This window comes from Aotus nancymaae, unplaced genomic scaffold, assembly GCF_030222135.1.
Source record: "Aotus nancymaae isolate 86718 unplaced genomic scaffold, 86718_ANA_hifiasm-v0.15.2.pri h1tg000077l, whole genome shotgun sequence".
In the NCBI taxonomy this organism is placed as follows: domain Eukaryota; kingdom Metazoa; phylum Chordata; class Mammalia; order Primates; family Aotidae; genus Aotus; species Aotus nancymaae.
Genome location: NW_026988492.1, coordinates 19,666,998 through 19,692,794, shown reverse-complemented (window position 1 = coordinate 19,692,794; position 25,797 = coordinate 19,666,998). Strand labels below are relative to the sequence as shown.

Below are 25,797 nucleotides of genomic sequence, written 5' to 3'. Positions count from 1 at the left end.
CTCAAAAAGTTTTGGATTTGGGATGTTCAGCCTGTATTTTTCACTTTTGAAATACTGAATTACTTAAGTGTTTGTCTGAAAAACTTCATTTTTCACTCTTAAAAAGAGAAAAGAGACCTTAATGCCAGAAACAATGGTGACAATGATGTGCTTTTTCTGGATGCTTAGAATGTTCCATAATTAAAAGAATTTAAGTTGGCTTTTATTTGATTTCTGCTTCCGCAATGAAAACTGAGCGTGAGGATTGGGACGCATCTCTGTCTGGGTCTTTGGAGGATTGTCTGTCTCTAATTAAACCCTAGAGAACAGCTATTTCCGTGGCCCAGGCCCTTTTAATTATAGTCTGTTTTCCTACTTCCCTTTCTTCCGGCCACCTCGTGGGCTTTCTGTGAACGACCAAATAGGTAGGCTTCTTAGAGAGGACACCAAAATCAAGAGAGGAGCAAATCAACCGCTGTCAGCAAGACCACGACCCAGAGCACTGGCTGGGTGACTGAACCGGTCACTAGGTCACTATGTTTCCTACGGGGGAGCACAGGGTGGGCCTAAAGATCGAGAGGGGAGCGAGACGTGGTCCAGGCGCTCCCAGCCTGGAGGAGAAGAGAGCAGACGCGACATAAGCACCAAAGGGTCAACAACCGCAATCAGGGACACCCCGGGGTCCAGGGGGAGGCACAGGGAGGCCTCAGGGACCATATGCTCTTCCGACTGCACCTCCTGCCAGCTGGAGGGAAGGCAGGTGTGCCCTGTGGACAGGTTCCTGAGGATGCGTGGGGCACAGGTAACAGCACCTGGCTGGTAGTAGCAGGAAGCGCAGGGCTCCTCTGCAGCTTACAGGAGAATGCTGGAGTTAGCCCAGGGCGGCTTCAGCGCGTGGCAGGAGGGACCTGGGCTGTTCTCCTAGCCCTGCCTCAGACGCCCCAGGCACACAGGGGAGGGAGGGAAGGCAGGGACTGCCTCTAAGGAGGCAGCTCTCCTGCTGGGAGGAAGGCACTCCCAGAAGCCCCAGGGACTTCCTCCCCCACCTCATTGGCCAGAACAGGGTCAGATGACCACTCCCGCGCAAAGGGTGGGGGGAATGCAAATTTGCACCCAGCAGGGAAGAGAGGATGGCAATGGTTGTCAGGTAGACTCTGATCAACCTTGATCTACACATACACATGCACGCTCGGTGCACACACACTGTTACCAACTGAATGCTCGGTCCCCCCAAAATTCATATGTTCAAACCCTAACCCCCAAAGTGACAGTATTTGGAGGTAGGACCTGTGGAAGATAATTAGGTTTAGATGAGGTCATTAGGCTACGGCCCACATGATGGGATCAGTGTCCTTATAAAAAAAGAGACCAGAGCTCTTCTTTCTCAGTCTCTCTCCCTGCACTCTCCAGCCCCAATGCCATGTGAGGGCACAGTGAGAAGATGGCTGTCTGCAAGCCAGGAACCCAATCTGCTGGCACCATGATCTGGGACTTCCAGCCTCCACAAGTGTGAGGAAATAAACATCTATTGTTTAAGCCACTGTCTGTGACATCTGTTATGGCGGCCTGAAGAGACTAAGACACATACAAAATTCAACTGCCTTCAAAGGCAGGCCATCCTCCTGACAAGGGGCAAGCCAGGCCCCTCATTTAGCTACTCTGGATCCCAGCTCCAAGCTGAAAGGGAAACAAGAGCAATGGGAGTTTCTTAGAAATGCTGAGTACTCACAGCATCTATAATGAAAGCTTCAATAAGTAACAAAGATGAGAGAAGTTTAGACCTTTTAGCCTCAGCTTTTCCATTTACGTGAAGCCTCCCTTTTAAACTAAGGGGACTTTGGCAAAAGTTGAAATGTAAACACATTTGTAGGGAGCGTGGGCACTGGAATAAGGCAATAAACTACACCAACTCTGAACCTTCACTGATTCAACTCTGCACATTAATTCAACTCCCTCTGGAGGCTTGTGGTTCCAAGACACCAGGCCTTGCCATTTTCCCACAGGCTCAAAGGCAAGGCAACCCTGGCTGCATGAGACCACTCACTCACCATCACCAGTGAGCTCGATCACCCCATCACAGCACACCCAAATCCAGAAACTCATCTCCCCACAGGACTTAGCTGAAGCCTTTCACTACCTGTACAGACAGTAACAGACACAGGAAAACTTAAAAGCAGAATGGGAAAATGACAGCATCCTCCTTGGCAAACAAGGAACACAGAACGATGACAGCCTAAAAACAAAGAGCTCACCAGTAAATACCCAGACAGACATTGGGTGCCTCAAGGTCTACAGAGCATAACAGCCTTTTTTCTTTTTTTCTTTTTTTTTTTTTTTTTTTTTTTTTGAGACGGAGTTTCACTCTTGTTACCCAGGCTGGAGTGCAATGGTGCGATCTCGGCTCACTGCAACCTCCACCTCCTGGGTTCAGGCAATTCTCCTGCCTCAGCCTCCGGAGTAGCTGGGATTACAGGCACGCGCCACTATGCCCAGCTAATTTTTTTGTATTTTTAGTAGAGACGGGGTTTCACCATGTTGACCAGGATGGTCTCGATCTCTTGACCTCGTGATCCACCCGCCGTGGCCTCCCAAAGTGCTGGGATTACAGGCTTGAGCCACCGCGCCCAGCCTACAGCCTTTTTTCTTATGGGAATGGAAAGGAAGCTGTTTAGAAAATATTCAACATTTTAAAAATTCAAGTAATTCTAGAGTTAAAAGAGGCCTTGGAGAAATATCACTTCATTTTAGTGATGAGGAACAGGGACATCAGTCATAATCCAGATCCTACAGAAGTGAAGTGATCCGATTCATCTTGACTCAAACAGGATGCTTTTAAGGATCATTTAAGACGACTGCAATAATCTCGTGTTTACTTTGTAGCTTCCATCCTCAAGTCAATTCTCTCTCTGTCTCTCTCAAAACAAAGCCTTAACAGTCACTCCTCCTCCCACTACACAAGTCTGTGAGAACCACCACCATCTACCCCGGAGTCTGCTGCTCTAGTCCTCGGTTGTCTGGTATGAGGACTTTTGCCCTAAGAACCAATACATCCTCCATCAAATTATTCACGCTGGCAATTCATTGCATTGCAATCAAATCTGTTACTATCTAGTAATTTTATGGTCAAGTAATGTTTCCCCAGAGTCTCAACACATCATTGAGAGATTTTATTTTATTTATTTTTTGAGACAGAGTCTTGCTCAGCTGCCAAGGCTGGAATGCAATGGTGTGATTTCTGCTCACTGCAACCACCGTCTCCTGGGTTCAAGTGATTCTCCTGTCTCAGCCTCCCAAGTAACTGGAATTACATGCACCCACCATCATGCCTGGCTAATTTTTATATTTTAGTAGAGATGAGGTTTCATCATGTTGGCCAGGCTTGGTCTTGAACTCCTGGCCTCAGGTGATCTGCCCACCTCAGCCTCCCAAAGTGCTAGGATTAGAGGCATGAGTCACCGCACCCAGCCCATTATTGAGAGACTTAAATCCTACAGCAGCAATGATGACTCAGGGAAAGAACAGAATAGGGTGGCATGGGAACCCTTAAGTAAATGCTCTACCTGATCCTAAGTCCACATGAGGTGGAGAACTCTGCTTCTTTCCCTGAAATGACATGCTTTCATTTCTTTTGTTGCAACAGAATTCATTACCCAAGAACCCAGCATGCCATCAGCTTTGACTTCGCTCACAGCTCTTATCACAAAGGTCAGGACTTTTTTAACAGTATATTTTTTAAATTTACATAAATAGCAGCTACTGGTTACTTTAAATGAAAAGGACAAAGACAAAGGACATGTCAACATATTCATAATGAAAACTTTTACTGACAGCTGGCTGTAAAGGAAATCATTAATCATTTCTGCAGGAACAATTATAAAATAATTCTCTAACAAGGAACCACAGATGTATCATAGCTAACTACTTCCTTTATGCCTTAAAAAAAACTAACCTGAAAAGCTTAATTACAGTAGAATAGTTTTACCTTCTTAAATGGATTGAGTACTTAAAATGCAGCACAAAGGCGGTGAAAAATGAGACAATTCTTCTAAAAGTTTTCCAAGGCAACTCAGAGTTGAAAGAACAAAATCCAAAAGTAACTCTCTAAATATTGGTTTATAATCTTTTTTTTTTTTTTTTTTTTGAGATGAGTCTTGCTCTGTCGGCCAGGCTGCAATGCAGTGGCGCAATCTCGGCTCACTACAACCTCTGCCTCCCAGGTTCAAGCAATTCTCCTGCCTTAACCTCCTGAGTAGCTGGGACTACAGACACCCACCATGACTGGTTAATTTTTATATTTTTAGAAGAGATGGGGTTTCACCATATCGGCCAGGCTGGTCTTGAACTCCTGAGGTCAGGTGATCCATCTGCCTTGGCCTCCCAAAGTGCTGGGATTACAGGCATGAGCCACCATGCCCAGCCGATAACCTTACAAACGCCAAACTGAGTAAGATTTGAAGTATTTGTGAGTATACTTTATCCAAGATTTTAAAATTCAGTTTATAGTAAAAAATACATAAACACAACGGTACACAGGACATGTTAATTAGGAAGGACATTATTTTCCTAATTTCATCTATGAATCTTTAGAATTGAAGACATAAACCTTATTTTCCACTTACAAAATACATTAGCTCTGGGAAAAAAAATCTGTTTCACTATTACTAAAAATTGTTATACCTGATAACTATATTATCACCAATGTTAAGGAATCTCTTTTTCTCCTTCTATAGCTTCATCTACTGAAATGCCAGTCTCAGCAATAGTCCCTATTTGTACCTTTCTGGCTTTATCAAATTCTCCCCAATTCTATGTTCAGAAATGTTATTTATTTATTTATGAGACAGAGTCTCACTCAGCCTCCCACTGCAACCACCATCTCCCAGGTGGCAGTGCCTTCTTGGTGGCAAGTAATGTTTGGGCAAACGTTACTTAACCTTTGGAGCCTTCTTCGTGGCTGGTGACACTAGTTTTTCGTATTTCAACCCTACAGAGGCTGGACTGCGCCTCCTGTCTACTTTTGCCACACATTTAGCCTCTCAGATACCTGCCTTCTGTGCCAGACAGTGCAGTTCTATTGTAAAGGATCTCGAACTATTGTATTTAGTGCAGAGAAAAGAAAAATGACAGCCTTAGAGAAACAAAACATTTTTAATCTGAAAAGGACAGTCTGTGTGGTCACATCTACTCTGTGTAATTGTGCCTGTGACAACTGGCTTGGCTATGTGTGACTCTCCCACCTAGAAATGATGCTTGGGAAGATCTTAGTGGGAACCACAGAAGGAAGGAATATATTGCAAAACATCGTCACTGTGATGACCAAAGTCCTAAACCCTAAAAGGGGTCACGGTGAATCCACTCAACGGTGATGGAAATACAGCTGAGAAAGACTCCGTTATAAGCACTTCTTCCTATACACAATTAGACTTGCTCCAAAGAACTCTGGGCCAGGTGTGGTGGCTCACACCTGTAATCCCAGCACTTTGGGAGGCTGAGGTGGGCAGATTATGAGGTCAGGAGATCGAGACCATCCTGGTTAACACGGTGAAACTCCATCTCTACTAAAAATACAAAAACTTAGCCAGGTGTGGTGGCACATTCCTGTAGTCCCAGTTACTCAGGAGACTGTGGCAGAAGAATCGCTCGAACCCAGGAGACGGAGGTTGCAGTGAGCTGAGACTGCACCACTGCACTCCAGCCTGGGCAACAGAACAAGACTCGGTCTCAAAAAAAAAAAAAGTCTGATAAACTTTCTAAAATATTCCAGATCAGAGGCTTTCAAATTTTTCTGTCTGTAACCCACTTTATTTATATACAATAGCCCAATACCCCCACACACCCCACAATGAAAAAAAAAATGAAGTCAAGCTTTCCAGTAGAAATACTTGCCTTCACAACATGTTGTATACGCTGTTAAGTTCATTATTTTGGCCGCGCATGGTAGCTCACACCTGTAATCCCAGCATTTTGGGAAGCTGAGGTGGGTGGATTACTTCAGGCCAGGAGTTCAAGACCAGCCTGGGCAACATAGCAAAACCCCATTAATACTAAAAATACAAAAATTAGCCAGCCACACATTCATAATCCCAGCTACTCAAGAGGCTGAGGCATGAGAATTGCTTGAACTCGGGAGGTGGATGGGTAGCAGTGAGCCAAATTCTCGCCACTGTACTCCAGCCTGGATGACAGAATAAGACTCTATTTAAAAAAAAAAAAAAAGAGTTCATTATTTCATTTTGTTGTAATGCTTGTTGTGACCCACTAAACTAATTTTATGACCCACTAACAGACTGCCCAGCAGCTTGAAAAATCCTGCCCTAATTCACTTACTTAAACTTGCCACAATAAATTGGCAGCTCTCTTAAGACTAGTGAAAGCACACAAAAACATCCAACAGAAATGTACATTTGGGTAAGCTGCTGTACTTCAGGATCCCTTCCAAATGGGAAACATTTAAACAGTTTTATCTGGGTTAGTATTACTGATAAGAAGACATCATCTTCTCTTCCACCTAATCTCTAAACTACCCTTCTCCAATTGTTAAAAAATAATCTCAAATCTTTTTACCTGTATGTGAATAAGGAAGGGAATACAAATTAAAGATGACTTCAATAATTCTATTTGTTCACAGCGAGTATGTTTTTCCCCTACATCATGATGAAAGCTGCGGAATAAAGATGACCGAAAGAGTCAATTTCCCCCCACTTATTAACATACTTTGTAAGGCAGTTCCAACAATTTATCCACAAGTGAAATGAAATTAGCTTCAACTGCATTTTCCTTCATTTAAAAAAAAAAATCACAGTGAAAGTCAGTTAATCGGTTTCTTAATGCCAAAACAATAATTCTATCTATATAATGTTCTAAGCAGCTGAACAAAATTCTACACCCTTAGCTTAAATTAACAATGGGTAGAAGGAAGTTCTCCAGTCCCTGGTACCAGGAACCAGAGAGTCAAGGGCCATTTAACCCCGCCACACAGGAAACTGGGCAAAAACAGTAGGGGAGATGCTAAGAATTGAGGTACTTTTCTTCCTGACCAAAAGAGATAAGGCAGCAGTAATAGTATGACTCGAAGAAGGAGCCTGAGCTTTAGAGTCTGAGCAGCTCAGCCCAGCTCTGCCCCGTATCAGCTGCTCCTAGTTCAGCAACAAAAACAAGGAAAATAATTACTCAACTAATACTAGCTTTGAGCTGGGCAGTCCTAACTGCCATTATCTCAGTGAATTTTTATAACACTCTCAGGTAGGTTCTGAGGGCCAGAGAGGCTAAGAAACTTGCTGAAATTCGTACAATTAATAATGGGAAGGCCAGGCTTCAAATGCAGGCTGACTCATCTTAAAGCCATTCCGAGGGGGTCAGGTGGCTTTCTGAGCCCGTTTTTCCTTATCTTCATCTCCCAGGCTTGCTGCATGGATTGACGCCTCTGGCCCATCCTAAGAGGCTCAATACCATACATATATCATATGTAATTAATGTATATTACACATGGACTCACCTCATCACAGGCATCTCAGGTTAGCTGGCCTCGCCTGTTTAGAGAGTTAGAAATGGGGTTTTTTATCTCTTTTTCCTCTACCCTCCCACTGCCCCACCCCACAAACATACCTCCCCTATGAATACTTGCCACCAACCTTACCACAGCAGGACCTAGTTCACAGCACTGCAGGCATGAGAAACTGACACCCATCATGAGTATGTTTACTAAAGGAAGGGAGGTGGGTGCTAGCATTGCGCAGACAGGGCAAAGGTGCCAGGCTTAATTCAAAACCAAGACAATAGCAGGCAGAGAGCCATAAGGGCTGGGACTCAGACTGGGCAGGAGGAATGTGCTGGAACAGTCACTAGATGAAACATATTCACCCAACAAGGTCTTTACCACCCAACAGAAGGGAAGCAGGAGAGGGATGAAGGCTGGTACGCTGGTGTGGAATGGATTGGGCCAGCTGTGACCTGGAGATTGCGAATAAATGAGAGGGGCGGGGTCTCCATGCCAGTTCTGCTTAAGGCAATAAACAATCTCACAATGGAGTGTGGCACTGCATAAACACTGGTTTTGGAAACAGGAAGTACCAGTATTAAGCAGCTAGTAAGTTTCAACAGAATTTTTCAAAACAGGGTTACACGGTCCCTTTCTTTCCTGTGTACAGTAGTTGACAAATGCTATCCCCTCCAATCCTCTACTGAAAAAGCAGGTCAACACTAAGCAGTGATGGGCGGTCACTGAAGTTAACTGAAGTACATCGACCAAAAGTTCATTTAACCAAGTGGATGATGCACCATCACCTGAGGACTGAATCAGGCATTTTTTAAAGCAAGCATAGAACACTGTGAGTATGCAAGCCCCGATGGCGTAACAAGTCACCTGTAATTGTCAGGCCTAAATCGTTAATTGTCACAGCACAGTACACAACACTGCCTGCTCAGATCAGTCATAAGCAGAGCTCCTTGTTTTACATTATAAATATACAACTAATTATTATAAAAAACCATCTCCCAAGTATTAAGAAATCACTACTTTTTCAAACCAGAGGAATTTATAACCAAAGTCATAATCTTGACTTGGAGAAAAGTGCCAATAAGCCTAAATGATATAAATTAAATTTATAAATGTTCGGGAAACAGGACATTGTTATTTTAAGGTTGTTAATAATTTGAAGAGATACAATGTTTTTTTACCTCAAGGAAAAAAAACAGTGATTATAAAACTACTGGATTAAATAATATTATCCAACAAAGGCAGACATATCTATAATTTTAATTAAGTTGTGATGACATCATGAACTTGGAATCATACTCCCACTGACATAATTTAATGCCTGATTACCAAAGTATTCTAAACATTTTACTTCTGTCTTTAAACTACTTTTACTTTGTTCACTCTTAGTTTCTTTAAATAAGTTATTTCCACCCTATTAGCAAGAAATAAATTTTGTTTTCTCTTAAAATGTTCACTGCAGGGATAAAAAGATTTGCTTCAGTGACTTGGAAAAACTGGGCATTCCTTGTTTCCTCACTGCATCTGCTGCTGCACCATTTTCTCTGCAATTAAACATCACAGCTTTGTCAATCAGCACAGATCTAAACATCAGAACTTTCAGGCCCAGTCCTTGCTCTGCCATCCAGGAGGCTCTGTGCCTTCAGAAAGCAAGTTCACCCCTCAGTGTCAAAGTGTCCTCACCTGAGCCCCGGCCTAGGCAACCAGAGGTCCTTACTAGTCAGGACAGGCCAACGCTAAACTTGCCGACTTCCTTAACACACACACATGCACGCACGCGCGCGCGCGCGCGCACATACACACACACACACACACACACATGCGTACCCACCACACTGGGCAGTGCAGTCAGGCCAAGCATGACAGGCCTTTCAGACCCACACACCCAACACCCAAAAGGGGAGACATGAGAAATCTGATTTTACCTGTCTGCAAGTGTAATGCAGAATAACCAGGTGAGCCCTAGGAGGACCTCTGATCCATAGGAATCCCTGTGGAAGCTTGTGCGCTGCTGTCTGGGGCCCTCAGGACTTGCAGGTGACCCAGCACAGAGAGAAGGCAAACTGCGGTCACACAGCATTACATTCCCTTCTCAATATAAATAACAGCACTATTTGACTAATAATGATTAGCTTAAAGTGACTTTCCAGAGCCCTGGTCCTTCCTGTCATCAGAACTGACTGATTGAAAGGCCAGTAATTTGATATCAGAAATTTTCAATTGATAATGTCATCGAAGGTGACTCCTCCCAAATGCATAGAAGATCTAGAAATGCTGATCTCAGGGTTTCTGGACTGTTCGGGACTTGGCCAGGATTCTCTGGTTGAAAAAGGAAATACACCAGTCAGCACTCAACATGCCAGATATCAGCCCAGGTCATAATATTCACATATGTCACAGACCCAACCTAAGGAGAGCTCTGCTCTGGACAAAACAAAGCCACGCGCAACTTCTAGACTTGACTAACACCTACTGTGTGCCCCGCGCTACTGCCCCTCACTCGAGGTCTCCCTAGCCCATCTGGGCCACAGGCCATACCTTGCTTCACAAGGCATCCTGCAATGGAACAGCAGGCGAAGATTTAGAAGGTCACCTCGGCCGGGCGCAGTGGCTCACGCCTGTAATCCCAGCACTTCGGGAGGCTGAGGCGGGTGGATCATGAGGTCAGGAGATAGATACCATCCTGGCCAACATGGTGAGACCCTGTCCCTACTAAAAATACAAAAATTAGCTGGGCATGGTGGCGCATGCCTGTAATCCCAGTTACTTGGGAGGCTGAGGCAGGAGAATGGCTTGAACCCGAGAGGCGGAGGTTGCAGTGAGCCCAGATTGCGCCACTGCACTCCAACCTGGCAACAGAATGAGACTCTGTCTCAAAGAAACAAAATGAAGAAGAAGGCCACCTCAGCAGTGTTTCTGACGTTTAGACCTGTGCTCACTTCTCAAAGATACACAGATACTTTTGTGGCTAAAATAAATACAGTACCCATGTCTTCGTTATTGAATAGAAAAGGGTCAAAGCAGGAAACATGCACTAAGAATGGACTTTCTCCCCATGGGATTGTCAGGGCCTCTCAATAGCTTCTCCAATGCCCTGGCAGTGGCCCTCACTCCCCACCTGATCTGACCTGGGCCTGCTTCTCACGCCCAGTGCCAGTCTCTCCCCAACCTTGCTCCCTGCGCCTTACCCACACAGGCCTGCCTTCATTCCTGGAATGCACCAAAGTCTTCCTGGACTGTATGTCTTGGTGCACACGATGTTCCTACCTGGAGCATGCCCCCCCAAGCCAGCCCCCTTCACACACTTCTCCCGACCCCTGGCTCTTCCTCACCTTCTCCGTCTGTATTTGAATGTCACCTTCCTGGATCACCAATCCAACACGGGTCCCTCCACAGTCAATCTCTGTCCTAAGCTTGTTTCCCAGCTCTCACCATCTGTAATTGTTTAATTTATTGCCAGACCCATGTGTGCTATTTGGTCTTCTCCCCTCTAGATACTTAGCTGCCTGAGGGCCAGGGACATTTCCGGTGTGTACCTCACTGGATCTTCTCAGGGCTGGGATTACTAAATGTTCGATTAGCATTTGTTAAAGTGATGAAATACCTCAATAAATTGTGCATGGAGAAAAGACACAGCCTATGAACATGTTTATTTGTACTAAACTGGTCACGGTGCAAAAACATCTCTTCACTGGTAGGGAGCACAAGTCTTCATTTCTAGCCTCTATTTCTCCCTATTAAGTACCCACCCCGGTCGGGTCTGTGCTCTACTGCAATCTCCTGATTAAAGTGGGATTCTTTGTTATTTAACTGTTTGAAACTGGTAATAGAAATGATATCACCAATGATGGTTTGGTTTCTCAGGTAATCCACAAAAATAAGAGTGCTACTACTGGCTAACATGCGAGCACTCACTGCACGCCAGGCCCTGCCGTAAACCCTCGTATTTCATCTCAACTTCACAACAGTTCTATGAGGGAAGCATCATCATCCTTCTTGATGGAGGAGTAGCTGAGGCCAGGGGGATTAGCAACCTGCCCACGGTGACGCCATTGGAGGGGCCTAGCCAGGGCCCAGCCAGGTCCACCAGATGCCAGAGTGCAAGCTCTTATTCGATAGTTCATCCCTTGCTAAGGGAGCCCACAGGCTGGGAGGAAGGAGAGATGGGGTACAGCTGTCTCTTCCTGATTTGGAGTCAGGCAAACCACTTTTTAAAATGTTTTTAGAAACAGACTGAATTCATCTTTTGAGCCCCTCTCCCTGAGTCCAGGTAATTCCCTCCTAATCCCTCAAGCCTGCCCTCCCTGTTTCTGTTTCCTCTCGCTTCCCTGGACACCCCCATTAAATGCATCGCTAGGCTTGGGAATTCATGACACAGCCCATAATCACTTGCCTTCCCTACGTGTGTTTGTGTGTGTGTGTGGCTGCACACACACACATACGCACATACTCGCACCCATACACATGCACGCACACACACACAAACTCAAAAGCTCCAATTTGCTCCCTCTAGTTTTCAGAAGACACAGGGTAAATAAGTCGCCTAATTAAATTATTTCACCCTGAGGTGTAAAAGGAAAATAATTCCTTGACCTTCCTAGAGATGCTAAAACACATAACTTTTAAAAGGTAACTTACTCACAAAGCACTGTTTGAATTATTAGATAGCCAAAAAATAACCAAAATTGGATGGCAGTTTCCAGAAGCATCCAGAAAGAGAGTTAAATGGAGAAGCCACCTGGCCACTGCTCACCTGAGCTTGATTGTTTTTCACTGTATTCCTTCTCCATTTCTGAACTCAGCGTCTCAGGTGCTCCTGACTGTGCCTCTGGTGAACCCAAGAAGGCCTGGAAAACGGGTAGGGTGGGGAGTTGAGGGGGGCTTGCTAAATGTGTGGAGCTGGAGACCACCTATAGTTTGTGGCTAGATTTTTAAAAAAAACATAACACCTTAATATATTCTGCCAGGTGTAATGAAAATGTGCCCGATGAATCTGAATTCTCATTTGCTTTCAAAAGCTCTATGTGAAGGGGAGCCCAAATTAGGGGAAAACGCAGGAGAAAAAAACAAACTTCAACTGCTGAGTTGTGTGGGCCCAACAGAGTAAGGGAATTATACATCCCCCAAGGCCACGCTGGTTTTGTGGATTTCCATGTGAACCAACTGGCCTAAGGTGACCTCCATTTCCCTTCCAACACCGACCAGATGTGACTTTCAACCCTGGCTCACACATCAAAATCACCTGTGGAACTTCACAAAAAAAAAACTGGTGTCTAGCTCCAGCACAGGGAGCAGAGGAGGAGAATCGATCAAGATCAGTCACAAGGACAGCACGGCCTGTGCCACAACACAGCCATGTCCAGAGATCAGGCTGGGGAGAAGGGCAAGAACCATTTGGTGGACTCGTCTCTTCTCACCCATCTCCAGGACCAAGCGCAGGAGCCAGCCACCCACCCACCCATGCAGCCAGCCTTCATCAGCAGAACTTTGCCAGCGCTGCGATCTGAGTACCAGGGACACGGTGATGAATGGTCCTGGCAGACCGGCCAAAGAGCTTCCATTCTAATGGAAACCACACCAGGGAGACGTAAATGACCCTGTTCTCTTTGGAGAAAAAGAAAAGGCAACTGAAAAGGGTTCCCTAAGCAATTTCAATACCGAACTTCAGTCCTATAAGCCTGTGGCTTCTCAGTTCTCAGAGGACTTTTTTTGCTTTTTTGTGTAGCATTGGATTAAAGGAACTGTAAGAGCCTTCTCTAAATGTGGAGATAATTATTCTAGTATAAACCTCAACCTCCTCCTCCTAATTCTTTCAATTTTCATACAAGCTCTGGATTATCAAACACGCAACCCTTGCTTCCTGCATGCCAGACACTATACAACCCGCCGCTCTACTCAGCAGCCTGATCCAGACAATCAAACAGTCTTAGTTCAGTGGCCATCACGTGCCCCACACTCTCAGCCTGGGTGACCCTTAGTTCAGTGGTCCTCACGTGCCCCACACTCTCAGCCTGGGTGACCGCCGCACGCTAAGACCAACAGTTGCCCAACTGCATCCTGGGTGGCTTAATTTTTGTTTTTTTCTTTCCCATTTGGGACAAAAGCCCATCACAGACTTAGGAGATATAAGATGTACAAGAACAGCTCCAAGATCCCTTTTCAGAGTCTTTCATCTTTCTGTAAAAACTAAACCAAGCTATATAACATATGAGTGTCCCATAATATCACATACTAATTCAGAAGCAAGCTATATGGCTTAGGAAAAACAGAGTGGATGGACTGGGAAAGCCCCAGGAGGCACGGGTCAGCAATGACACTGCAGTGCATTTTTTTCTTCTTTTTGAGATGGAGTCTCTCTCTGTCACTCGGGCTGTGGTACAGTGGCACAATCTGGTCTCACTGCAACCTCCGCCCTCTGGGTTCAAGTGATTCTTCCGCCTCAGCCTCCCAAGTAGCTGGGACTACAGGCATAGCAGAGATGGGGTTTCACCATATTGGCCACGCTGGTCTCGAACTTCTGACCTCGTGATCCACCCTCCTCAGCTTCTCAAAGTGCTGGGATTACAGGTGTGAGCCACCAGGCCAGGCCCACAAAGGGTATTTTAAGGAGCACCAATGGCCCGCAGCTGGGACAACGTGGAGGAACCAGCCTGAGTCAAGGGGGACTCACCAGGTAAGGAAATAGGAAATAGGGCTGAAGAGTTAGAATCAGCAGTCAATGTAGGGCTCAGAAGTCAGACATGGCTCATCTGCGACACAGGCCTCAGCAAAAGACAGGCATGAGGGACACTGTTTTAGGCACACGGATCAAAAACACAGCTGCCATCAACACTGATTCAGCCCGTGCAAACGTCTGGCGCGCCAGTTTATTCTCAAAAAGAACTTAATCAGGTGGCTCTTACCTCCATTCCAATCATCAAAATGGTTCCAAGTATGCCAAAGTCCCAGTATTTACAAACTAGAAATTCCACACTGCTTCCTGACAGCCTTCCTGGGCTTTTCATGTCCCCGTTTCTCCCCCTACAGAGCAGATGACTGTTCTGGGAGACAGCCGGCAGGGATGAGTATCAGTAGCCGACTGTGTGGCCATCCCATTGTAATTCTGTTGCCGACACATCTGATTGTCAACTGGGTGGCAGGTGCAGGGTGCACCACTGAGTTGAGCTGCGACAAAACCAGCCATCACTCTCTGTCTTCTGAAGGCAGCAGGACACCTGGAGAGCAAATGCCATCTTGTGCAGAGTCACCCACAAGAGGGAATCTGGAGAATTCATCCTCCCATGAATTCATCAAGTATTTAGTCTGTGTCTGTTGAGTGCCAGGGGCACTGCTCCCAACAACATGGGCTTAGCAGCAAAGGACACAAAGCTGCTGCCACCTTGGAGCCTGCATTCAGGGGCAGGCAGGCAACTGACAAACCAAGGGAAATGTAGTATCAGGCCATGGAAAGTGCCATGCGGGGGACATACAGGTAAGGCAACAGCAGAGTGGCAGGCCGCACTACTGTGGATATTCACGAAAGACCGTGCGGAGAAGAGAGCAGACACTGAAGGAAGTGAGGGACGGAGCCAAGGGCTACCAAGAGGAAGAGCTTCGGGCAGACCAAGCCGCAAACACAGAGGCCTGGGGCAGTGGGGACAGCGAGAAGCCCGACCAGGACGGCGGCAGGGAGGCAGCATGGTCAGGAACCGGGTTATAGTAAGGCTTCCAGATTTTACGCTCAAAACCACGGTGTGGGGACAAGGGCAAGAGGTCCCGCAGTGGTGAGGGCAATACAACACTAATAATAATGCTTCTCGTTCCTTAGATCTGCAAACCTTCCCAGTCCAGTCTAACACACAAAAGAAAGAAATAAATGTAAATAGTGGTTTCGACAATAAAATGTATTTTCATTCTTTTTTTTTTTTTTTGAGGCAGAGGCTCACTCTGCCACCCAGGATGGAATGCTCACTGCAACCTCCGCCTCCTGGGTTCAAGGGATTCTCTTCCTTCAGCCTCCCAAGTAGCTGGGACTACAGGCATGTGCCATCACACCGGCTAATTTTTTGTATTTTTAGTAGTGGCAGGGTTTCGCCATGTTGGCCAGGCTGGTCTCCGACCCCTGACCTCAAGCGATCCGCCCACCTTGGCCTCTTAAAGTGGTAGGATTATAGGCATGAGCCACTGTGCCCGGCCTTAGAGTGCATTTTCTATGCCAAAATGCTCAACTCATACTTACTGATGGAAGGTAAATTCAAACATTGTTAAATGTAATGATGACGTTAACCATTCGGGATGCCCTCAAATATAATATCCTCAATTGCTTTAAGCAGAGGACAGAATGGCCTTTTAATCTAACAATATTAGAATATGCAATTAACTAGTCTTCCATCACAGTGTACACTTCAGAGGGTTATGTACCTTCCTACACAGTCTTGGGAGAGATTCTAAACCCTGAGAGTCACTGACACATTTAACTAAAGCCACAGAACTAAACATTCCACTGGAGAAGTCGAAGTGATCACATCCTCAAGCTTTATTACAAGTGGTAGAGGCAAAGTTGCGAATTTCTTGCTTTGTGGGTGCTTTGTAGCTTCTGTAGACATCTTAATAATCAATTACATCACATCATAAGACACGTAAAACGAATAAATACAAACATGATGAAATCCTCCATTTGCAGGAAGATAGGCCATCATCAAATCTGGAGTCCTATCCACAGAGGACAAAAGTCTGGAAGTAGCGATCCTTTACGACAATACCACGTCAGTCACATTATTAGTTGCAAACATCCTTTCTAAATCCAGGGGTAAGCAGGGAACTAATCCCCAGATGTGAGCTGCCCTTTGCATTTCTGAAGCCATGTGAACTTCCAGCCATAAAACTGTGACACTCACACCACTGGCAAACAGCTCAAACACAATAATTCAGAAACTGACTGCATGCTAATTTCCATGTTATTTCTCAACCATAAGCATAGCTCTATTATCCCTGTCGGACAAGATGTCCTTTTGCCATTTCACTTGGATAAGAAAGAAATAGAGCTTGCCTGAGCTATAACAGATATGAGAAAAAACAAATAATGTCTCTTCTATATGTGAAAGTTTAATTTATGCAACTTTTCTTGAAAAAGTCAAAGTTTCTCTCTTGAATCAATGAATTGCTACTGAAATAAAGTGGAAAAATTGTGAAGTATAAAACAGCCACAGAAAGGTTACAGTAGTCTGTTAAATAAATAAAAACTTGAAGCGGGAAAACAGATCTTTGTTACTCACTCAAACTGAAAATACTGGGGTTTTACACAAAGAAGGCAATCTACAGATGAGGGAAACAGTTTAACAGACATTTCTCTCGAAACAAAAAATACTCATTTTTTTTTCCTTCCCCCATGAATGAATCATTTAAAATATTTATATTTTGGTACATTTCCTTTTAACACAAATACACGCCTCTTTGCATTTTTTAGCAAAATTGGGACATTAAATACATAATTACATTTATAAGCAATTCACCAGTAATAACATTTTCAATATATGGCAGCAAAATATGCCATGACATGAATGTATTATAGCTGACCTAACTAGTCCTCTATTGTCCTATTCAAAACTAATTTTAATGTAACAGAGTAGGGAAGATCATTGCTATGGCTTCAGAATATTGTAACCTTTCAGACACCACCACTTGTCAGGTTTGGGTGTGGTATCAGGGAAGAATGTCCATAATTATCTGAAAACGTTTAATTCTCTGACCTTTCCCAGTGGTGTATCTGTGTGAGGCTAGATTTTCTGCATAAACGGCCCCCAAAACAACCTATCCTAACAGATTGATTACAGAAGCAGATATGAGAACCCACCTATTTTCTATCAAAGCCGGTTATGAAACAGATTCACAAAAATGGAAAACAATGTCACTCTCCTCACTAAATATTTTTTTGTTTTCATTTTAAAAATCACTAAAGAGATATAAGTAAATAAAGCAACGTCAAACATTCGTCTCATACTTTTTTTGTTTTGGGGGGTTATTCTTTCTTATAAATGGCTTTTTTATTAGTATGTAACAGGTTTATTATTATGTTTGTTATTGTTAAGTGAACTTTTAAAATTCCTCAGTTTTAAATTTTAACATAGTAAAATATCAATAAATATAACCAAAAAAAGTTTTTTAAGATTCTCAAGTACTTTCTAAAACAGTGTAAAGAGACCCTGAAGTCAAAAAGATTGAGACCCAGTAGGTAACAGAATAGTTTCTGTAACAGGTAAATAAATCCATTGACTACTCTATGTGCTTGTTACTGACTTCTGCTTCAAATGAGACTGCTCCGAGACCTTGAGCAGATCAGCAGCTTTCCTGGGTAGAATTTTTCCTCTTCCGGCCACATTTAGTCTCTGAATAATTAGGGCCCCAAACACCTGATCCATTTCATCACTCTGTATCAAAATACTTTTTCAAAGCAGACACTGCAGGCTTGTGAGCAAACAAGAGCCCCCAGGAACCAGAGATGCAGATCTCTCACCACGACTACCTCACCACTTGTTAGAAAAAAAAATAGGATAAAATATTATCAAAATATTTTTGCTGCAGTAAGAGCAAACTGATTCAGATGACGGTATCTGAAATACACTTATCTTCATGGTTTATTAGCATCTACTTTTACTTCCTCCCGCCCAAACTGCACAAGTTAATTCTGTGAATTCTGCAGGGCAAATGGCACAAGTTTCCTTCCATCTGTGCCCAGATCTCAACAGAAATAAGAAAATACCCATTTATTTCCTGTTACAGCTTTACTTTCTAATCACTAACAATCCAACTGAAAGGCCCAAACTATTACAACATTACAGATATTTCTAATATCTCAAGAACAGGACTCCTACTATACCACTGTCCTATTCTTCCATATACAGTATTTTCTACATTTTTGTTCTAAAAGAGCAAAATGGTCACATTTTACAAAATTGGGCTGGGCTGGGCCGGGCATGGTGGCTCACACCTGTAATCCCAGCTAACCGGAAGTCCGAGGCAGAAGGATCACCTGAGCCCAAGAGTTCAACACTAGCCTGGGCAACACAGCGAGACCCTGTCTCTAAAAATATCAATTTATTTATTTATTTATTTTGAGACAGAGTCTCGCTCTGTCACCCAGGCTGGAGTGCAGTGGTTCAATCTCAGCTCACTGCAACCTCCACCTCCTGGGTTCAAACGATTCTCCGCGCTCAACCTCCAGAGTGGCTGGGATCACAGGCGCCCGCCACCGCTCCCAGCTAATTTTTGTATTTTTTAGTAGAGACAGGGTCTTACCATGTTGGCCAGGGTGATCTCAAACTGCTGACCTCAAGTGATCCGCCCGCCTCAGCCTCCCAAAGTGCTGGGATTACAGGCATGAGCCACCATGCCCGGCCAATTTAATTTAATTCTTTAAAAAACTGGGCTGAAAATTAAAACAAACTTTTTCATTAAAACACATATTAACTGAGTGTATAACATGTGCCAGGCATGTCTTGACACTGAGGATAAAACAGTAAAGCTCCCTTCTTTCATGGACTAATTTATCATAGCTTATTTTCTAATGGGGGAAGCAGGCATTTGACAAAGAAGTAGCAATAAAGTGTGCTGGGTTTTAACAGAGGAAGCCCAGGTCACCATGAGACTAAACCGTGGGAGTCCAGGGAAAGCATCTTGATGAAATGCAGTCCAAGGGGAGAGTCCTCGGCAAACGGATGGCGCACGGACCCGGAGCACAAGATGAGCCAGAAGAAGAAAGATGGGGCTCAGGCCTGGGGTTAGGGCACAGACACAAACCCAGACTCCCCGGATGAAGAGTGAGACCATGTGCAAAAATGGAGGACACTGAGGAAGAACCAGTTCAATGGATCAGAGAAAACAAGGAAATCTGTCAGAGACTCACTGCATTTTAGATACCTGCAAAGCATGCAGGCGAACCTATAAAGGATGCACCGACTCAAGTGCTTGAGCTCAGACGTTAGTACAGGCTGGATACGTAGATGTGAGAGCCAAAATCCTACAAGAAACCAAGCAGCTGAAACTGCTGATACTCCTCAGCAGGGTGACAGAGGTGTCCTCAAAATGCCCAAATATAAAGGGGTGGCGGGAGGAAAGGGAGGCTGCAGGGGATAATCGAGAGGGAGAAGAAAACCCAGGGGAGGGTGTCTCTGGTGCTCAGACACAAGGGGATGTTTCACTGAGGAGGATGTACTCCACAGGGGTAAATCCTGGCTGGTAAGTGCTGCTGAGAGGGCAAGCAGGAGCGCAACGGAGCGCCCTGTGGAACCAGTGGCAGGGCGGACACAAGGCCTCTCTGCAGGGCTGGCTTTGTGGGCGTGGGACCTTCACAGCCCCCATGCCGGAGGGCCCCATGCTTCATCTAATGCTTTGCTGATACCATCTTGAAATTCTTAATTTTGGAACATAGAACCCTGTATTTTCACTTTGCACTGGGCCCAAAAAATTCTGTAGCCAATCCTGACCCTCTGGTCAGTTTCACTAAAGTAGCAGAGATTAAAAACAGAATATAGTGGATGAGGAGTAAATGGGAAGTGAAAAAATAAGTAGGTGGCAGAGTGACTTGAAGGTGACCCCACATTCCTCTCCTCCTCTTGTTCACCTGTCACCTGCTTCTAACAACAGAAGATGACAAAGGTGATGAGATGTCACTCGTGTGATGCCATCATGCTGGAATCTTCCACCCTGGCCAGCTCTGAGGAACCCACGCGGCAGGGAAACGCAGGCAACCAAGTCTCACAACTGCAGGGAAATGAATTCTGTCAATAACCTGAGCAAGTCCGGAAGCAGATTCTTCCTCAGTTGAGCTTCTGATGAGACCACAGCCCTGGCACCCACCTGGCAGCAGCCTGGTGACAGCCTGGAGCATAGAAACCAGCTAAGCTGTGACCGGACTCCTGACTCATGGAACTGGTGAGGGAACCAACACCAGGAAGAACTGGAAAGGCAAGCAGCAGTGAGCAAAGGGAGCACATGGCCGCAGAGAAGTCTCCCCTTGGAAGTCAGGTAGAATCTGAGGGATGTGCTATCCAGGCTCCAAGACTGCACCCTGAATGAGAGGAAAATAATACAGGCGCAGTAAGCGCTTAGCGTGTGCCCAGCGCTCTTCTGCCCTTGACAGACATCACCACTGAACCTCCCCACACAGATGAGGAAACTGAGGCTCAGACTTGTTTATGCCACAGAGTGTGGAATCATTTGCTGTGTGGCAATAGGTAATAAGACAAGGCAGAAAGCAGAACGTGCTCTCAAAACGTTTAATCAAGGGAAGGAGAGACAAAGTGGTCGCTGAAAGAGGAGAGTTCCAAGAAGGGCTGTTTTTGTCTTAAGACAGGAGAACCCTGAGCAGTCGGAAATGCTCATGAGAAGGAAACACCAAGAGAGAGGTGGAAATCAGAGGTGGGAGAGAATGGTGGTGCAGAAATCAATTTTTAGAGAATACACAGGATTCCTCTTTCACTATACACAGAAAAATGAGAAAAGGATCAGTCTAGGAGCAGGCAGATTTGCAAAGGGGTTGTGGGAAAGTCAGAGAAGGGCCTTGGCATAACCGTCCCATAAGCTGTGGAAAGATCGTCTGCTAAGAGGGAAAAGCGAGGAGGAGGGATGAGCTGAGTATGAACCTGGAGACTGAAGAAGTGTGGAGGAGGTTGGAAAAGTCATTATGGAGAGGAAGAGGGTTGATGAGGAAAATGTTTGATTTCCAGGCAGTGCTGAGGGCTGGCGAGGTGGAGATTGGGATCACAGAGAGGCAACTGTGTAACTTTCTCTGGCAGAACTCGGAAGTCCAGGGACAGGGATGGGTGGGTGTCCAATCCTCCACAACAGTGAAGGAAGAAACTCCAGCCTGTGGACAAGCGCATTGCTGAAATGCTGGAATTCAAAAGCAGAGCCAAAGTCCAGCAGGAGCAGAGGGGTTAGAAAGGGACCTGGAATGGGAAAACTCTGACGTTCTTATGGTAATCTGTCAGCTGAGCGGAAGGATAGATGCTTCTGGTGAGTGGGATCTCTGGATTTCAGCTTAGAAGCGGTTCCTGGTATTAAGATCCACAATGGGCTGGGCGCAGTGGCTCATGCCTGTAATCCCAGCACTTTGGGAGGCTGAAGCAGGCAAATTACCTGAGGTCAGGAGTTCGAGACCCACCTGACCAACATGGAGAAACCCCATCTCTACTAAAAATACAAAATTAGCCAGGTGTGGTAGCGCATGCCTGTAATCCCAGCTACTTGGAAGACTGAGGCAAGAGAATCACTTAAACCTGGGAGGCGGAGGTTGTGGTGAACCAAGATCACACCATTGCACTGCAGCCTGGGCAACAAGAGCAAAACTCTGTCTCAAAATAAAATATAAAAAAATACCCACAATGGTGACTTTTTAGGGTAACCCCCTCCGCCTAGTTTGAGCACTGAAAGTCCTGCATCCTGTGAAACTCCCTGGTCCTCAGACTGAACATCCCCATCCTGTAAAGCTCTAGCCACCACTCCAATCTCAGGCAAACAAGGCTGCTGGCCACCCAGCTGCCATGGAGTCCCCGGTGAGCTTTAACAAATGCTGACCCCTGCAGCAGATGACCATGAGCAGTCCTGCCTCTAGATCCCACAGCACACACTGGGTGGAAGAAGGTGCACTCCCATTCCCAAGGGAGCCGAGGCAGCAGTGAACTCAGAGCATGGCTCTCGGTTAGATTAGGAAGTGAAGATACTGGGGGAGGAAGCTGGTTGATGATCCCAGGGTTACACCAGGAGGTGAAGATACTCGGGCAGGAGGCTGGCTGATCCCTGGGTTAGACCAGGAGGTGAAGATACTCAGGTAGGAGGAGGCTGGCTGATCCCCGAGTTAAACCAGGAGGTGAAGACACTCGGGTAGCAGGAGGCTGGCTGATCCCTGGGTTAGACCAGGAGGTGAAGATACTCAGGTAGGAGGAGGCTGATCTCAGGATTACACCAGGAGGTGAAGATACTCAGGTAGGAGGAGGCTGATCTCAGGATTACACCAGGAGGTGAAGATACTCAGGTAGGAGGAGGCTGGCTGATCCCCGAGTTAGATCAGGAGGTGAAGATACTCGGGCAGGAGGCTGGCTGATTCCCGGGTTAGACCAGGAGGTGAAGATACTCGGGTAGCAGGAGGCTGGCTGATGTCAGAATTAAACCAGGAGGTGAAGATACTCGGGTAGCAGGAGGCTGGCTGATCTCAGAATTAGACCAGGAGGTGAAGATACTCAGGTAGGAGGAGGCTGGCTGATCTCAGGGTTAGATCAGGAGGTGAAGATACTCAGGTAGGAGGAAGGTGGCTGATCTCAGGATTACACCAGGAGGTGAAGATATTCGGATAGGAGGAGGCTGGCTGATCTCAGAATTAGACCAGGAGGTGAAGATACTCGGGTAGCAGGAGGCTGGCTGATCTCAGAATTAGACCAGGAGGTGAAGATACTCAGGTAGGAGGAGGCTGGCTGATCTCAGGGTTAGACCAGGAGGTGAAGATACTCAGGTAGGAGGAAGACGGCTGATCTCAGGATTACACCAGGAGGTGAAGATATTCGGATAGGAGGAGGCTGGCTGATCTCAGAATTAGACCAGGAGGTGAAGATACTCGGGTAGCAGGAGGCTGGCTGATCTCAGAATTAGACCAGGAGGTGAAGATACTCAGGTAGGAGGAGGCTGGCTGATCTCAGGGTTAGACCAGGAGGTGAAGATACTCAGGTAGGAGGAAGACGGCTGATCTCAGGATTACACCAGGAGGTGAAGATATTCGGATAGGAGGAGGCTGGCTGATCTCAGAATTAGACCAGGAGGTGAAGATACTCGGGTAGGAGGAGGCTGGCTGATCCCTGGGTTAGACCAGGAGGTGAAGATACAGGGGAAGGAGGTGGCATGAGAGCTGGGTGATCCCAAGGCAGGAGCACAGCACCTGGCGGAAGAGGCTGGAAGGGAAGGGAGTGAGGGGGGGAGCTGGAGGGGGAGGCATAGAGCAGTCCCAGGAGCCTGGAAGGAGCCGGAGGGACAGGGCATGGGTGTGGGAGCTACACCCCATGTGATTTGTGGGATCCTAAATCCCACAGTCATTGGGGCATGGGGGTGGGAGCTACACCCCATGTGATTTGTAGGATCCTAAATCCCACAGTCGTCAGGGCATGGGGGTGGGAGCTACACCCCATGTGATTTGTGGGATCCTAAATCCCAGAGTCGTCAGGGCATGGGGGTGGGAGCTGCACCCCATGTGATTTGTAGGATCCTAAATCCCACAGTCGTCAGCGACATGATAAACGGCAACTCCAGGGGAGTTGGCGTCTGCCGATGTCTGTGGGACACAGTGCATAGGTGGATTTTAACACACTGAGATTGCTATTTGGTATAATGACATGTTTAGCCTGAAGAAATGAAGTTAGGAATTTTCTGAGCTACAGAATGAATTCCTTTTGGTCCTCGTCGGAAAGTCCTTCGCTCTTGGAACTTGATTCTCAGATGTCTGTTTCACAAATCATCATCCTCATTCTAATACTTATTCAAATCTTTGCCCACCCTCGAGTCTCTTTATTTTGCATATTCCACAAATGATGTGTGTTTGTTATCTGAATCCAGAAAACCCTCATGGGTTTGCAGATATAACTGCCAATAACTGATACAGAAATACAGAGTGTACAAAATATTTCTTGACAATAAAAGCCAAAATGAAGATTCTAGTTCTCCTATCCCCATGAAAGGAAGGGGAGGGTAATGCTGTGTTGTGGTGAGCTGCAGTTTGCACTCATGCATGCACACATGTGTTAAGATCATAACATCTGGTGATTTAAGTCCTCGGGAAGCTAGACAGACTCAACATATTGTTCCGGCAAGAAATTCAGCATCATTTAGAAGAAAATATAGCAGAGGAAAAAATCCCTCAAGTAAGAACAACGCAGGTACTTCTGTTCAGTGTAACTAACCTACCTCTAAAGTCGGGAAGAGGGAAATAAGCCAGGACTAGGGGTATGGAGCACTAACACAGTCAGCTCACAGGTCAGCAGAAGAGACACGTACTCCAGACTTGAGACCTTGAGGGAAACCGAGGTTCCTCTGGCCCTTCTCTGACATAACTGAGTTCTTTCTTTCCTTCTCCCTCCTCAATGCAAGGCCACGCTTCCCCAAACAAGAACTGGGACTCTCATGCCTACTGAGACAGGCAGAGAGCTCACAGGTGTCAACAGTTTCAAGAATGTTACCCAGCCTCAGCCAACAACCAACCAGGCAGGCTGGGCAAGCCCAGAGGCTCCTGGAAACCAGAAACTAGGGCAGAAACACCCAGCAACTCAGTCCCTTTTCTAAAACACAGCTACCAATAAATATATATTCATAAATCACTGTTGTGAGCCATAGAAAGGGGATGCTTTTATAAATTAAAGCATCCAGATGTTAAACCAATATTACTTAGGATAGCATTTGTCATTGCTACAGAAAAAATTTTATGTAAATATGAATGCATACAAGGTAAATAAGTGTCTTATGTTAATATAAGAGTAGCCAGTATTTTTTTTTTTTGACATGAAAAGACACTGAAAACACACCTACCAAAAAAATGTGGTGTGTGTGTGTAATCTGTTTGTCTAGGTCAACATTAGAACTTCACCCAATATCTGTGTACACTGAGGCCCAGCAGGGCAGGGTGGTTATTTAGTGTATGTAGCAAGACAAGCCACAGCCGCTCTGAGACAATTGCACAGGAGGAAGGAGACTGTTTAAATCTCCTTAGATAGGTACTGACAGGGACTGGAAATGATATTTTCACAGTGGACACCCAAGACACTCTCTGCCTAATCCTAACCAAGGAATAAGAAGCGAACTAAAGGCCAGGTGTGGTGCCTGATGCCTATAATCCCAGCCCTTTGGGAGGCCGAGGTGGGCACATTGCTTGAGGTCAGGAGTTCGAGACCAGCCTGGCCAACATGGTGAAAACCTCATCTCTACTAAAAATATAAAAATTAGCCGGGCATGGTGGCGGATTCCTGTAATCCCAGCTACTCAGAAGGCTGAGGCAGGAGAACAGCTTGAACCTGGGAGGCAGAGGTTGCAGTGAGCTGAGATCGCACCACCACACTCCAGCCTGGGCAACAGAGTGAGACTTCGTCTCAAAAAAACAAAAAAGCAAATTAAACTCGGCACATATCAGCGATTTGTGATGGTCACGTGTTTGGTCTTTTTTTTTATATCCATACCTACAAGGAAGGAGGTGAAGGCAATGAGTGAATGAATGCCTTCAAATCAAGTGCTATTTTGCTAAAATCAAGTATGTCTTAGTCAGCTCAGGCTGCTCTAACAAGCTGCCATAGGTTGGGGGCCTTAAACAATACTCG

General features: G+C 45.6%; 1 protein-coding gene across 4 annotated transcripts in view; it reads right to left on the bottom strand.

Moving 5' to 3' along the window:
• FAM107B (family with sequence similarity 107 member B) overlaps positions 1–25,797 on the bottom strand; it is a 248,624-nt gene that overhangs the window by 28,595 nt on the left and 194,232 nt on the right. The window lies entirely within an intron of this gene.